Source organism: Chelonoidis abingdonii, chromosome 24 (assembly GCF_003597395.2).
Source record: "Chelonoidis abingdonii isolate Lonesome George chromosome 24, CheloAbing_2.0, whole genome shotgun sequence".
Classification (NCBI taxonomy): Eukaryota; Metazoa; Chordata; order Testudines; family Testudinidae; genus Chelonoidis; species Chelonoidis abingdonii.
The window spans coordinates 23,589,475-23,606,422 of record NC_133792.1 but is presented as its reverse complement, the minus strand read 5'-3'; the positions used below and the strand labels follow the sequence as shown (position 1 = coordinate 23,606,422).

Here is a 16,948-nt window from a genome sequence, read left to right as displayed (position 1 = left end):
TGAAAAGGGTGAGGGGAAGTATTTCCTATAACAAATACTGAAGTCACCCATTTTCTGCTTTCAAGCTTTGTAATCGATGCATAGGTGGCAAAAGTTGAAACAGTTGTGACATGATTAATCGTCTTTTTCAGAGATTGTTGATATAATTGCTGCTGTTTTTCTTGCCCTTGCCTTTCCCCTTTTCCTGCTTTTGTGAGGGCAAAAACAGTTAATAAAAATCATAAAAGCCCCCCCTTAAAGAACAAAGCAGAGACTAAAATAAATCTCACTCAAGAAGTTACAGAATAAGCAACAGCTTTCCCTAATGTTCCAAGAACTAAAGCAAACACAGACAGAGAACTGTACCAGCTGTCAGAGGGGTAGCCGTGTTAGTCTGTATCCACAAAAACAGCAACAAGTCCGGTGGCACCTTAAAGACTAACAGATTTATTTGGGGCATAAGTTTTTATGGGTAAAAAACCCACTTCTTCAGATGCATGGAGAAAAAGTGGGGGTTTTACCCATGAAAGCTTATGCCCAAATAAATCTGTTAGTATTTAAGATGCCACCGGACTCCTCGTTGTTTTTGTACCAACTGTTTACTCTTAGATGGTAACATTCTTACGACTAACAAGATGCTATAAATTGAGTAGCTGATCTGTGAAGGAAGTAGTGAGTTCAAAATTTTTCCCTATAAATGCCATAAAGATTAACAGATTTGTAATACCCACCAAGAAGCACTTACTCTAAGTACAATGATTATGAAAACACAGAGAACATATTTACTACAAAGCAGTGACTTTAGTATATACAACCTGACACAAAAGGCAGCACTGGTTCTTAATGTCGTAATAGCTCAAAGCCACTATTTAGATTTTCCAAATTGATAAGCTGACCTGCAGGTGAAAAGACATAAGGCTATTCATTTTCAGACTCTTGATGTTATATAAAAAAGCTTAAAAGATTGCTACAAATAACATTTCTTCTTCTTTTCTCCATTAGAAATTTAAGCCTCACTTCCCCTTGAAGACTCTATGGTGGCTGAAGAGCTAGTGAAATTATCACAGCTCAAAAGAGTGAAAGCAGAGCTGCGGAGAGGGGAAGGAATTTTTAGTCAGACTGTTAAACTTTTGTTTTTAACAACCATTTTAGTCCAATTCCTGATAAACACTTGGGAGAAACAATGTCAAAAACTCTACAGTTTCATCCCTTTAAGAGCCCACAAAACACACACATCCTGAGATTCTCAGAGTCCTCCAGCAAAACCAGGGACTTGATATTCCTGATAATTCTATATAAAAAGCAAGTATTATTTATTATTTTCAGGTGGGAGGCAGCAGAAGGGAAAAAAACCTCTCAGAACTAAAAGAGGGCACAAAACAAATTTTCTATAAATCCTCCGCAGGGCAGTTTTCCTCTTTGATGAACCATGCCAATTTTCCATGATGTTACAATCCATATTTTAGCTTAAATTCCAAAAAGGAATCACTGGTTGGAGAGTCTAGCCAGAGTACTCTCTTATCCTTCAATTTTATGGCTTCAAACTCAACGAACAGAGTTACTGTCTGGTCACAAGGAGGACAGTAGGCTCTATGGAAAGAAAGAAAACTGGAACTTGAGTCATCCTACACCGGTTGAGCCAGGCGCAGGCTGCTGACTCACAGGCAGGCAGTGACAGGCAGCAGCTATGGGTGAACTTGCTTGGGTTCCAGTCCACATTTGCACACACATCAACTCTGCAACTTGGATGAAAGTAGACATGTATGCCAAGTATTATATTTAAACCTTTAAAAATAAATGTTACAATTTTCTGCATTTCATGACACTAATGAATTTGTTTAGTTCAAGTATCTGACAACTATTTTCACATTTTCACTGTTTTCTATTGTCAGGTAGTATTAATTCACAAATATTAAAATAACATATCAGATCACTATAACATATGATCTAAGACTCAGTTAATGCAGTCCTGTGCATTAACTCAATTTTAAAAATATGAATATAAAATAATTTATCCATTTTTTAAATTGTGAGCTCTCACATTCAATCTCAAAATGCTGAACAGAGCAGGAGATTCAACTCAAAAATCATGAACATGCTCAGTTTTCATATCTGCTCCTCTTAAGTCTGCACTCTACTTGCCACTGCACAGGTCATTGTTAATAAAGAAGGATTTGCTACATATTTCCCTGAGAATTCTCCAGCCTACCTGACCTTCTTGTATAAAATAAGAAACAAAAACAGAATACAGTATCATCTTCATTTGGGCAAAACATAGCCAGATCATAAGACATAATTCAGTAAGTGCTGCAAAAGCATGGAAAGAAAAAATATTAAACACATGCAGTAATAATGTCACTGTAGAGACACCAGTTGCATTTCAAATGAGAATTACTTTTTCTAAACAGCTCTGGGCAATGTGTTAGTGTGTCAAAATAAATATTAAAGAAAGTCATCTATATTTCTAAATCTACTTTCTTAACAAAGATGTATCAAGTAATGCACTCTGCCTTGCAAGGTAGAAACATTTTACTTCCAAGCATATGGCAACAATTTTACAAAGTTTCTAGATTTTACTCAGTATTTAACATGTGATTTGACTAATTTACTGAAGTACAGACAGATCTGTACTAAAAAAAATTTGCAGACACTTTAAGGTTAATCCTAATGACAGTAACTCTTCAAAGGAAATAAGTAGGACCGTTCTATTTTAGTTCATCAATATTTTGTCCTAGATATGGTCTGTTACCTGCCTTACCTAAATAAATAATAGCAAATATGAATTTGATTAAGATGCTTTCATTATATTACTGTTCGTTTTGCATGAAAACCCTATTTGGAAACAAGCAGCAAGGGGGAATTTTTTTTCTCTCTCATCTGTGACAGGCAGCTGCTCACTGGCTGGAATCTATGATGATACCAGACACTTAAAGTAGCACCAAACCAAAGTAAACATTACATAAATAACTTTAAAAACATCTGTCCCACTTACTAAAATACAATTTCTAATGTAGTTGCGCTATGCCATGATAGTTCTAATTGTAAGGAGTGGGCTATGTTAAATACTGTCCATTACTAGAAATTAAAAGATTGATTTTCATATTTTTAAATGTAAAATAGTTTATTTTGGACATTAAAAAATGTATTCGAAAACCAAAACTGAACCCCAGAGATTTCTCAGACATGTAAAACTGTGGCACTATAGGTACAGATGTTTAACTACTCAGTCCAGGTTAGAATGTAAAGTAATTTTAATTTGATCCAAAACAATGCACATGTAAAAATAAGCCAAGATACAAAAAGAACAGTTCAGCCACATAAAGATTTGTATCTATACAAACTGCCATGTCTGAAGCACGGTTAACATCAGGAATGTGTTGGTTTAGTTTTTCTTTTAAAGAAATCTTGCCTTACAACTTTTAGCGTTATTTTGCCATGCATTCAAGTAGGATATTCACTCCCCATTTCCTACACTACAGAAGAATCAAGACAGAAGCTTCCTATTTTGTTATTGTTTATTATGAATGTTTTATTTAAGGCACTTTTAAACAAATATTGATTTACTCTATAATTTAAATGTAGGGATTAGAATCTGTCACAGTAGAGTTTTGCTTTAAGAGCAGTTTTTAATCTACGTTTGTATTCAAGATTTCAAAAAGTTATGTATTAATAAATTGTCTGGAACTTTATCATTTTGGCCACCACTACCACCACCACCACTAAAAATATCAAAATATAACCTGAATTATAGAATTCAGAAATGGAAAAGACTTATTAGATCATTTCCAGCTCATGCCGCAGCCAGTGAACAACGGCTCCCTAAAGAAAATGCTCTAATGTCTTGTCTAATCCAGTTCTGAACAACCCTGCAATAGCGATCTCACATCTTCCTTGAAGAGACCATTCCATAAACTACCACAATGTATTGTTAATAATTCCTTGCTGAAGTCCAACCTAAACATTCCCATGTTGGTTATTCCTCCATGCATCATCCCAATGGCTCATTATTGCTCAAGGACTAAGGGGAGACAAACTTGCAAGCTTCCCAACACAGTTCTGGCTGAATACATATGGTGGATAACAAAAAAGTCCCAGCAGAACGATATAGCTTTTGCAGCCTGAATATTTCCTGAAGAAAGCTGGTGGCGTTTAAAGACACGTGGTACATGAGTATCTACAAAACTTATTGTATTTTCATCTCACTATTTCTTAATTTGTTTTCATAACAAGGGTCTGTAATGGAACCTCTGAGAACTTGTTCTAGAACTTGTATGAACAGTGTGGTCCAGAGACAAGGACACTGAACTGGAAGACAGCACTCTGAGTTCTGTTCCTAGCACACGTGACCTGTGTGGCCTGCGGGCAAGTGGCAGGCTGGGACTACTGGGTTCGCCCCCTGCCTCGGGGGGGGGGGAGGGAGGGGCTTGCCTCACAGCCCGCACACGTGCGCCGCGCTCCAACTGCCCTAACAGCCAGAACCGCACGTTTCCATCTCCCCCGCTCGCCTGGCATACAGCGGATGCGTCACTTCCAGGGCCCGCTCAGGCAGGAAGCGCTAGGCACGACGCAGAGCCGGTAAGTGCTGAGCAACGGGAGGGGCGCGCGGCATGGGCTTAAGCCGCAGCTCGGGGGGCCTGGGCCGAGACCTCCCAAAGACCCCCTCTTTGGTTGGGGGCAGGGCAGCTACTGTGCTGGTTGGTCCCAGGGCGGCCTCTGTAGCGATCGGGGGGCTTAGGGGGGTATTGAACTGTCTATGGGGAGCCAGGAAAACCCTGGGGGAGACGTGTGTGTGTGTCTGTGTCTTGCACCTGTCCTGCCCTGACTGCTGCCCCCTTCCCTGATCCAGGGACCTTCCCCCTCCATGGTCCCTATCACACTGCCCCGCCCCCGCCCCAGGCTCCCTGTGGCTCCTGTGTTTGTGTGTTGGACAGTCACATTCAATCCCTTCACAATTCCCCACTTTCCCCTCCCCTTAGTTCATAGCCCCAGAAAATCCCTTCAAACAGTCCCCTTTTCCCCTCCCCTTATTTCATGGGGGGATGGCAAGCCGAGTAGGCCGGTGGGCAAGCAGTGGCGGCGAGGCTTTATACTTCAGGGGGGAGGGGAGGGATGTTTGTTTCCACAGGGCTGGGTGGCGCTGGGGCGGGGGATGTGTTTGGGGGGGGGGCAGTGCTAGGGGCAGTTTTTTCAGCCCTCAGCTGTTTTCTTTGGAGTAATATGGCCCTCGCCATTTTACAAGTTGTGCAGGCCTGTACTGGTGAACAGCAGTAGGTATGTACTAAGTATTATTGTGAATTTGTACTACAAACTTTGCAAACAGAATGGCTGTATGGAGAGAACATGTTAAAGTTTAATGGGACTAATTACAGAAGCAAAGACTATTGGAGGCCTCTTAATCTTTTAAGGGCAACTTCTTAACATACCCTCCAAGGAGGCTTTCAGATGAGACCTTAAAAACTTTTCTCTTCCACGTGGACATTAATGGGCTTGTCTACACATGCTACCCTGCTGCAACATGTCTGTGAAGATGCTCTTCCAAAAGGCTCAACCGCTGACATAGCAATGTCCAGACCAGTGCTTACGTTGGTGTAACTTATGTCACTTGGGGGAGGGAGGGGTTGATTCACACCAGTCAGCGACATAAGCCATACCAACCTAAGCTGTAGCATAGACATAGCCAAAAAATCCATGCACTCTATATATTAACTGAGCTGTTAACAGTTTAACACCACATAACCTTTTGAAATCTTGAACAGAAATGTAGATTCCACCCTTCATAATAAAGATAAAATGATCTGGGTGTTCTTTGGATAAACATTATGCAAAATATAAATCTTTAGTGTTTGATTTTGCTGCACATAGAGACAAAAAGGAAATCTGATGTTTACCCCATGCTGACTTCTTGTTTAAATTTTAAATTAAGAATCTTATTAAAGCAGACATCAGCTCGCTAGATCATGCCTAAAGTACTTCTCTCTAAACACAGTGTCAGGAAGTTAAACTAATAGTCGACTGGATCTTAAAAAAATTCAGCTAATCTGGCAAACAGACACAATACTAGAACTTAATTCTGACAAATCTAAATATTTTGAGTTCATTTATGCCATCAAACATGGATAGTAGTGGATAGGCACTCTGGGCATTTCCAAAAATGTTTCTTTAAGATTCCTTGTTACTGTCTTTAAATAAACTAGTTCCATAAGAACCTGTAGCTTATGAAGCACCTGATATATGCAGCAGACAGGTGAGTTTTTCAGAAGTCCTCCCTTTTAAGATCCCAAGCAGCAGAATGAAGTTACTTGCTGCCAGAATTAGCTGAAAGTGTTTCACAAGCAGACACACATGGTGTGCAGATGACTGGCAACTACAAGCTGAAAGCTGCTAGTGACATCCACTTTACTCCCAAAATGATCCACATGCTAACAATGGTGCTCATGCCTAACCCCCACATTTAAACTTTCATCCCACTCTAGAAATTTATATTGGCATGAAAGACTTATGTACAATAGAGTTTATTCCTATTAAATATATTTCCTATGTTTGAGGGAAAAAACTTAGTGCTTGTACAGGTCTTTGAAGATAAAGTTCTTTCTCTTTTTTAAACAAAACAACCCTGTTAGGTAGATAAGCAAGTGCGGAGTTATTTTCTTCCATATATACATGGGGAAAACAGACAGAGGTTGGTTAAATGATTTTCCAAGGCAAAAAGGGGAGTCTGTGTCAGAAATAGAACAGGACTTCAATAGCTAGTGCAGGGATCGGCACCTTTCAGAAGTGGTGTGCCAAGTCTTCATTTATTCACTCTAATGTAAGGTTTCGCGTGCCAGTCATACATTTTAACGTTTTTAGAAGGTCTCTTTCTCTAAGTGTATAATATATAACTGAACTACTGCTGTATGTAAAGGAAAGAAGGTTTTAAAATGTTTAAGAAGCTTCTTTTAAAATTAAATTAAAATGCAGAGTCCCCCGGACTGGTGGCCAGGACCTGGGCAGTGCGAGTGCTGTTGAAATTCAGTTCACGTGCCACCTTCGGCACCCGTGCCATAGCTTGCCTACCCCTGAGTTAGTGGCTCCTAAGTCTCTGCTCAGACCACACTATCATCCCCCTCTCTCTCTCTGAAGTACAATCAATGTACTGAAACTCAATATAAAATTCTAAAGATGTCAAGAATATGTTAATACATGATTTTTATCTTAACCTTAACATGTTGAGTAACCTCCTAGTGATAAGCCACAATGCAAAAAGGAAAGTTTTGTTTAAATATTAAAAGCTAGTCTGTTTTCTGTAATGAACTTCCACTGATTTCTGATCTGGCAGAGATAAAACAAAGTTTCACAGCTGTCAGAGCCATGAACTGCCTCTTCCACATCATGCAAATCTAACAGCAGTAAATTAGAAAATGTTTAAAACACACATGCAGTTATAAGACTATTCTGGTTTCCGAGATGCTGTGTCTCCCAACTAAAGACTGTTTCATTGCTCAGTATTGGATCTTACATTGATATCCACAGTTCTACAGTTCATTGTTCAGCTTTTGCTTGTGTTTTTCTTGTGTAATGCAACTCCCTCATCCCATCCAAGATGCACACTGATGACTTTTCTTGCTTTAAACATAAGTTGAAGATGTTTGTATTTTTCACTTCTTACTCTATTTACCCTACTGACTGTTCTAGTCTGCATTGTCTGATTTTTTCTGTTTGCTTGCTGAAGTCAATTTTTCAGTGCCTTGATGTGAAAGATATTTAGCACTTATGGCTCCTCCCATCTTCAAAGTTGTGTATGTATCACTAATTAATCTTCACAGTACATCTTGGAGCTGAAATATTCACATTTTACAGATGAGGAAATTGAGGTGGGGAGGTTGAAGGAAAAGTCAGAATTAGGAGGTTCTGACTCTTAGTCCATTGCTCAGAGTACTATATCGTAATATGTAACTGATGTGAATAGACCACACAGTGCAAGAAATATTTTCCTTTTAAAACAGGTTTCAGAGTAGTAGCCGTGTTAGTCTGTATCACCAAAAAGAATGAGGAGTACTTGTGGCACCTTAGAGACTAACAAATTTATTTGAGCATAAGCTTTCGTGGGCTAAAACCCACTTCATCGGATCCATGCAGTGGAAAATACATCCGATGAAGTGGGTTTTAGCCCACGAAAGTTTATGCTCAAATAAATTTGTTAGTCTCTAAGGTGCCATTATTACTCCTCGTTGTTCTTCCTTTCAAGACATCAATAATCTCTGAATAAAATCAAAAAGCACTTAGGTAAATTACAAACATAAGTTTCAGATCATTTGCTACTGCTGCTCTTCCTCCTTTATGGGGAGCAATTAGAAAAGACAATTTAGGCCAAAAGTATTCAGTACAAAGTGTGATACACCTGAACAGTGACTGTCAGACAGGAGGGGGAAAGCACATGTTATAAATAAACTCAATTTCCAGGGCAGACATAGGCATAGGGGTTTTGAATTGCTATTAACTTTGCTCACTTTTCACAGAACTAAACAAAACTGAAATTTCATAAACTTTCATGAAAAACTGAACAGTTTAGAACACCATAACCAGAACAAAACTCACAATCAAGTTATTGTGACATTCTTTTCCTGGAATAATTCTCCTTAGTTGAATTATATTTCTTTCATGGAGATGGAGGAGGATGACTGTTTTTGCATGTTAGTATCCAGAACTGCAATTATTAAAACAGAGGAAAAAATGTTGATTTTGTACTAATGAGTTCCTCTTTGCATTTTGAAATCTCACTTCTCACTGGAAACGTTTCTCTTCCATTACAGTGAAGGCTTCCCCCACCCATCCCCCATTATTTTTAAAATGTAAGCCATAGGAAATAGTACAGCAGCCCTAGCCTAAAACAAGTTCCACAAACAAAAAAGAACTTGGTTTTCAGACAGAAAATCCACAGGAATAAAATTATTCTGACAATAAAAGTTTGACTCAGTGTCAAGAAATATGTCAAAATATCAACACGGTGTACATGTCACATACATTTAATGTTTCCTTGTACTGCTTCATAAAATATTAAAGGAGACAGTCGGAGGACAGGAAGAAGTTCATATAAGGAATTTGCATCACCAAACTTTCAACTGTTATAGTATTTCCTCTCAGATTATTTATTCTGTGAAATACCGTAGAACTCTCATTGATAAAAATACACAGACAGATAGAGTTGTTTAAGAAAGCTGTTCATCATTCTAAAATAGTGCAAATCACACTTTGGATTGAAGAACATGTTAAAGAAAATGGCATTTCACTGTTCAGCCCAAATCAAATATTCCAAATACAGAGAGATTTTGTCTCCCCAAATGTACTGATTTTATTCCAGATATACTATACATCATTTAAGAATAACAGAAAATAAAGCATTCTAAGACTAGTTAGGGCTCTTCTCCCTTAAAATGTTCAGCAGAATGTTAAAAAAACAACAAACAGACAGGTCTCCAAATGGAAAATGTCTGGAAGTAGAGAAGTTCTCAGACTAGAGTCCATAGATTAACCAGTGATTGCAGAGCTCTATTCATGGCCCACAAGCCCACAGAAGAATAGGCAGTAGAGAAGGTAAAGGATTTTAGAGCAGTGGGTCTTAACCTTTCCATACTACTGTACCCCTTGCAAGAGTCTGATTTGTCTTGTGTACCCTCAAGTTTCACCTCACTTAAAAACTTACAAAATCAGATATAAAAATACAGAAGTCTCACTGCACACTGTTACTGAGAAAGTCCTTACTTTCTCATTACCACCACATAAGTATAAAAAAATCAACTGAAATATAAATATTGTGCTTACATTTCAGTGTATAGTATACAGAGCAGTATAAACAAATCATTGTCTATGAAATTTTAGTTTGTACTGACTTCACTAGCGCTTTTTAAGTAGCCTGTTGTAAACCTAGGCAAATATCTAAATGAGTTAATGTACTCCCAGAAGACCTCTGAGCACTTCCCAGAGGTACATATACCTCTGATTGAGAACCACTGTTTCAGGAGAAAGTAGAGGACCTATTCCATGAGGTGATTTCTCTCTTTCAGATCAGAATAGAAATATGTTGGAACCTCTGGCTAAGGCATATGTATCTGGCAGCACCACCATCTCTAATGTTTACAAAAAAAAAAGTGCAACCTGACACCAACCCACATAAAACCACACAAATAGCCCTATTTTTAGAGTAATTTTAACCTTGCTTAACTTCAGAAGCAATGTTGCCTACTAACACCTTTCCTAACAGCATTTATAGATCAACAAACCTCCATCCAAGAGGGGAGAATACTGCATTTTGGGGTCATTTCAACTCTTTTCTGAGATTTGTCCAGATATGGGTTAGTCCCAAAATCAAGAGTTGCAGTAAATGGGCAAGTCACATGGCCAAAGGGAGCCGTGGCATTATCGCTCAACACTTCTCAAATTTCTTCAAAGATCACTTATTTCCTCCTCCTCTCTCTGCCTCTCATATTTACGTTGTTTCTTTCCCCTACATTAAGGCTGATGTCCACATGCTCCCAGCCCACTAGCACATTACTCTGACACTATAATGCTATTCTTGACCTTGAGTTCTAGTCCAGGGGGAGTCAACCTTTTTCTTTCTTTCCCCCTCAACACGCTATAAAAACCTCTACAGCCCACCTGTGCCACAACAACTGTTTTTCTGCATATAAAAGCCAGGGCCTGCATTAAGAGGTAGCAAACAGGGCAGTTGCCTGGGGCCCCACACCACAGGGGGTCCCCATGAAGCTACATTGGTCAGGCTTCAGTTTCAACACCGAATTATAAGGTTCAGAGCCCTGGGCTTCAGACTCCGTGGTGGGGTTCTGCTTTCAGCCCTGGGCCCCAGTGAGTCTAACACTGTCCTTATTGGGCAGACCCCTGAAACCTACTCGTGGTCCCCCAGGGCGCCCCAGACCTCTGGTTGAGAACCACTGTCCAATCTAGTCTGTTATGGACTACTCTCCCAGAGGAAGTGGTGAAAGCCCTATTTGCCTGGAACATTTAAAATGAAAAAAGGAAAAAAAGATACATTAGGAAACAACTCTGCACTAGCTCTGTAGAGGGTAGGAAGAAGTAATAGGTCCTCATAGGACTTTTCCATGTCTAACTGTAAGACCATAGTCCTTTTCTGCTAATGATACCACAAACACCTGCCTGGATGCTACACAAAGACACCATCTAAGGAAAGCAAGGAAGGAAGGAAGGCAGGCAAGCTTAGGCAGCAGGAAAGACTCCAGAATACTGTTCCTGAGCATTACACCCAAGCCGGTCCCTAACATGGCCACTAAATACCTTAAAAAAAAGTGACATAATGGAGACTGATGTCCCAAAAGGAGAGACCAGCAAGTCCTGTTCTCCTGCAACATGGACCTTCCCCCGGCCCCTGCAGAACAGCAGCAAGTCCACAAGCCTTCCCCAAAGGCCCTGCAGGACAGTGACCAGTCCACATGCCCCCTAACACGTGCCATGAGCCTTTGCGTGGCCCAGGCAGGACAGTGGCCAGCCCCCGTGCCTGGTCCCAGGGGCTCAGTGCACCCACACACACACACCCCCCCACACAGAGCAGAGCACAGCACACACTCCCCCCACACGCAGTGCACGCACACACCCCCACACACCCTACACAGAGCAGAGCACACCACACACAGATACCGCACACACCTCACACACACACCCCCACACAGAGCACACACCACGCACACACAGACCCCACACAGAGCACACACCCCCCACACCCCCAGCAGAGCACATCCCCCCACGCATCCCCCCACACACACCCCACCCAACAGAGCACACCCCCAACACACACCAACACCCCGCCCCCAGAGCAACACCCCCAACACACACACACCCCCCCCCGACCCACCCAGAGCACCCCCCAACACACACACACCCCCCGCCCCCAGAGCAACCCCCCAACACCACACACCCCCCCCCCCAGAGCACCCCCAACACACACACACCCCCCACCCAGCAGAGCAACACCCCAACACACACACACGCCCCCACCCAGCAGAGCACCCCCAACCACACCACCCCCCACCCAGCAGAGCAACCCAACAACACACACACACCCCCCCCCCCAGAGCATCACCCCCAACAACACACACACTCCGCCCCCAGAGCACACCCCCACACACACACACACCTCGCCCCCAGAGCACACCCCAACAACCGACACCCCACCCAGCAGAGCACACCCCACAAACCCACACCCGCCAGCAGAGCACCGCATTACACACACACACACCACACCACACACACCACACCACACTTTGTGCCATCCGGGAGGGCTTCGCCGCGGGGCCAGGGTGACCCTCAGGAGCGGCGGACGTTGGGGGCGAGCCCCGGCTGCGCGGCGTGCCGGGCGAGCGGCGCGGCGGCCCCTTACCTGCGGCTGGGGGCGCCGCGGAGACTCCCACAGCCGCCCGAGTCCGCGGCAGCGAGGTCCCGGCAACAACTTCGTCGCGCGCTCCGCGCCCCTGCTCAGCTCCCTCCCTTACGCGGGCGCGCGCCGTCCCGGCTGCCACGCAGGCCCTGCGCCCGGGAGCGCGCGCCGGCCTGGCCTGGGTCCAGAGCTGGGGTGGAGGCAGGGCCGGCGTCCGGCCCCCCACGTCCCGGCGGCTGCACCCGGGGTGGCTCGACCCGTCCCAGCCCGCGGGCCCGGGGAGCGTGGAGCCCGGGCAGACACCCCCTGGCCGCGAAGGGTCCGGCCCGAGGAGTGGGAGCATGGCGGCGCCAGGCCTGTTGAGGCTTCGCTCGGGGAGGGCACTTGGGGGACCGGGGCGCAAGGGGAGCCTCTCCGCGAGGGGGATGTACGGGCCCCCCAGCTTTCTGGCTGGGAGGTTGTCCTGTGGCTTGCATGGGCCATGGCCACAAGCAGGAACAGCACCTGAGCCCTCAGCGTTTGTACAGCGCCTGACACAGCAGGGCCCCACACCCACTCAAGGCCTGTAGGTGCTCCCCTACTAGGAATAACAAGAGCGAGGGCTGCGCCCAGCTCCGGCTCTACTGCCTGCTGGAATTCTACAAGGGAGACTTAAATCCTGCCAGAAGGGACCTGAATACTGAACTACTGATATAAATAATAGAGAGAAATTTACCTGCAAGTTTGTTTAACTTCTGTTTTTAACTTGTGGGTTTTTCCACATCCTAAGATGAGTCATAGCAACAGCAAAACTGTACTGTGGAAAGCAAAATTAGAAATGCCCTCCCACCACCATCACAGTCTCGTCACCTTTACTCCCACAGAAAATTACTATCTCAAATGATTTATATGTCAGGAGACAATGCTCAGGTCTTTTCCCCTGAGAGTGACAGGGTGCACCTATGTACTTAGTCGTTTTGTTAATTTATACCTTTTGTTTCCCACTTCTGATCCAGACAAAATTCCCCTCCACCTCTGTGCTTAACAGGAAATGAGCAGTGACAGTGAGAGAGTTAGAAAGTAGTTGTAACAAAGGCAAAGTCAAATATTTAGAGTTTCTTTCCCCAACATTTACATCAATAGGAAAAGAAAAATGTATGTACATAATGTCCATTCAAAAGACACTCAACTTAGGTGCCCCATCTTACAAGCACACATGCACTAAACATTAAGGACAATGACCTCAACAGGACTAGTTTTATAAAAGTAAGCCTTGAAGAAGTGGGTAGAGGATTGGAGCCTTAGTCCAAATCTAAAATTTTGGCTTTGCTATAGTTTCAGAATGATTTTTCAAAACAAAAGGAACAGAAATATTTCCATGAAGTTTTTCTTTTTCTTTTTTAAATAAAATACTGTTTTGTAGAGAAGGGAAGATGTAAACATTCCTCTGCTGTATTTTAAAACTAAATATAATAGTCTCTTTTTTACTAGTGAAAGAGAACTCAAAGGTGAAATTAACAACTCTGATTTCATTGTTTATGCTTCTCACCCAGCTTTGATAAACAGTTTATATGGTGAAAAATACATTTTATTTGTAAAATTGTGTTTTTGTAAACTAAAGTCTAGTTTACACTCAAAACAGTTTGCTGGTATAATTACACAGGTATGTTCTTATAAAAACCTTCCCAGGGCACATGCATACAAATTACACAGGTAAAAGAAATACTTGTGTTAGTAGAGCTTATACAGGTTTGCTGAGCAAAATAAACTATACCAGCAAAAGCACTTTTATGCCAGTATAACGACATCTATACTAGGGCTTTTGCAGGTATAGAAATGGTGCAACACAATCATGCCCCTAATCAAAATTGCTATACCAGCAAAAGTTTCTAGTTTTAAACTTGGCCTAAAGGGTCAAATGGTCCCCTATTCTTTGCAAACAACTCTCAGAGCTGACACATTCATTACACCAAACATGTCTTGCAGTATATTTACCCATAAAAAGTAATATGTAAGGTATCTACATAAAGCTTATGACTATCAAGACAATCATTGTGAGATATATGTACAGGTAATATTAAGGAATAATGTAACTATATGGAAAGTCAAGTATCAGAGGGGTAGCCCTGTTAGTCTGGATCTGTAAAAAGCAACAGAGAGTCCTGTGGCACCTTATAGACTAACAGACTATAAAGCATGCATCTGATGAAGTAGATATTCACCCACAAAAGCCTATGCTCCAATACATCTGCTAGTCTATTGGTGCCACAGGACTCTTTGTCGCTTTATATGGAAAGTATACTTTATGGACTTGGAGTAGAAGTTTGTCACCAGACGATAATAAGTCTTGGTGATGGCCGATTCAAAAAGGAGCTGTCATCCTGCCATGTTTAGCCAGTGAGGTAATCCAAGGCTCAGTTGTCTAGCCTTATTCCTTCTCAAGACTATCAATGGAAAGCCATCAGATAACTGCAAACAATCAAAACCACTTGGGAGGTAAAAATGGAACATTACAGCAGACCAGTTTGCCCCGTCTATGAATAAAGACAAAAGGCTATTTCAGTATAACAGGGGAGGGGGAAGACACTCTACATCCTTTCACTGATGAGACATCCTGGTTCTTCAGAAAAATTGGACCCTGATTCCAGCCAGCTCTGCAACAGCCCGAACTTTGAGGAGAAAACTACTTTATTAGATAGGAAAGGTAACTTAAGTGGAGATCTAGGTGCACACTTTACGATTTTGTTTTGTGTTGTAAATTAGTTTCTACCACTCTCTCTTGTTTCTAGTTAACTCTCCATTCTTTCTTAATAAAACAAAAGTAAGTTGATTCATAAGTGCTCACAGTTAAACAGGAGCAGTGATTTAACGTAAAACTACTAAAATGGGTCACATTGTTTCCTTGGGCTGCAGAAGATTTGGGATTTCTGTGAGTAGCTAGTGTCAGGCTGGATATGATAGAGAATGATTCAAAGAGATTTGGGGATTGGGGTTCACCTATTGTTAACCTGCAAGGCAAAGACGAGGCTGGTGTAGGCTAGCAGCAAATCCTTGAATGACTAACAAGCTGGCAGTGTCAGGGAGCTAGCACCCAGTTACCACAAGCAAGACTCCCTCACACTGGAGGCCGGGGGTAAGAGGGTGACTCTCAGTCCTGGGTATCCCAGAAACGGTCACACATGGCATTATGCTTTTTAACATTAGTGATAGATTCATGTATATCAACTAGGCAGGGTTTTCCATCTTTTCCACAATACCCGCTCCTGTTTGATTTCAAACACATCTTCCTCACATGTCTAATGTCTAATGGTGACATTAAGAAAAAGGGTAACCTTGAAGCAGCTCTTTAATTCTCAAGGAGTGCCACAAAAGGAGCATTGTTTGGGACTTGGGTATAAATATACAGATCTAAGGGGCAGTTTTAACGTATTCTTGATTCCTCACCTTTGACTTCCACTCCAATGGTTCCATTTGTATTTTCTCCTAAAAAAAGGGATTTCTCATCATATGTTGTTGTTACCCTGTATGTGGATTTGACATACCAGACAATGTGGCCAGTCAAACTAGACTGGTTTATTAACACAGGATGATAGGTGGCTGGGGCAGAACATTCCGCACAATGCAAACTCCCCCACTTTGTGACAAAATTATCAGTTATATCTCAACTGCTCTGTTCCTTAAACCTCTTATGTTTAAGAATTATTTTAGATACCCTGCAACTGGACTAGATTTGGCTTGAGAGGACAGTCCCAATACACAATATCAAAGGTACTTTATCAATAACATATCGTATTTGTTATTTATTATTTGCATTGAGGTAGTATCTACAGGCCTTCCTCTGAGATTAGGGCATCACTACACTAGGCACTGTATACTCCATGCTCAGACAATCCTGCCCTCCTTCCTAAACCAATGTTCTCTTACATAAAGAGATTACAATCTAAATAGAATATCATTTTAGATTTGTAGAAGAGCCACCTCTCTTTGCCGCCAGTCTCACCACAGCATGTAAATCAGTGTTGTGTAGAACCTGTTACCAGACACATTTTGATTAGAATAAGTTATTTTTTCCTGTAGGTTTAACTTGTGTGGTTTCATAAGGTCCAAGATAAGTTTCTATTTTGCATTAACCTGAAACTTCATGACAAATCTTGGCTTAAATTGCTGAGTTTATCAATTGAAATTCCTAGTTTCAGGCAAACTTTTTGCCAAAACAATGCCACCTCTGGAATCCAGTGACAAGAAGAGATAGCAAAAGGTTTGTGTAAATTGAAGGCAATTGCATCAGTAGGACCTGAAACCATTTGACCAGGGGAATTTGACTGGGTTGGAGTTTTGTTGCAAAAGTTTCTTCCACAACTCTAATGTAAACTTAGCTGTGTAGTCAGTTGGGACACATGTAGACAAGACTCTTCCAGAGGCTCAAGTCCCTAATATGTCTGATACTTAAGATGTTGCAAGAGTATATACTATCTCCTTGAACATTTTGATAATGTAAAGAGTTTTCTCTCATGGGTACAGATGCTTGCACAGCTATGCTATGCTTCTCACTAGAGACAGAGTAATAGATACACCAGATGGAAACTAAGAGGCCACCTGGTTTTA

General features: G+C 42.0%; 1 protein-coding gene across 1 annotated transcript in view; it reads right to left on the bottom strand.

Moving 5' to 3' along the window:
- NEK6 (NIMA related kinase 6) overlaps positions 1–12,440 on the bottom strand; it is a 111,935-nt gene extending 99,495 nt beyond the window's left edge. The window contains exon 1 of the mRNA XM_032767574.2: positions 12,368–12,440. The gene's annotated coding sequence lies outside the window, so the exon portion shown is untranslated. The remainder of the gene's footprint in view (positions 1–12,367) is intronic.
- Positions 12,441–16,948: the final 4,508 nt, after the last annotated feature.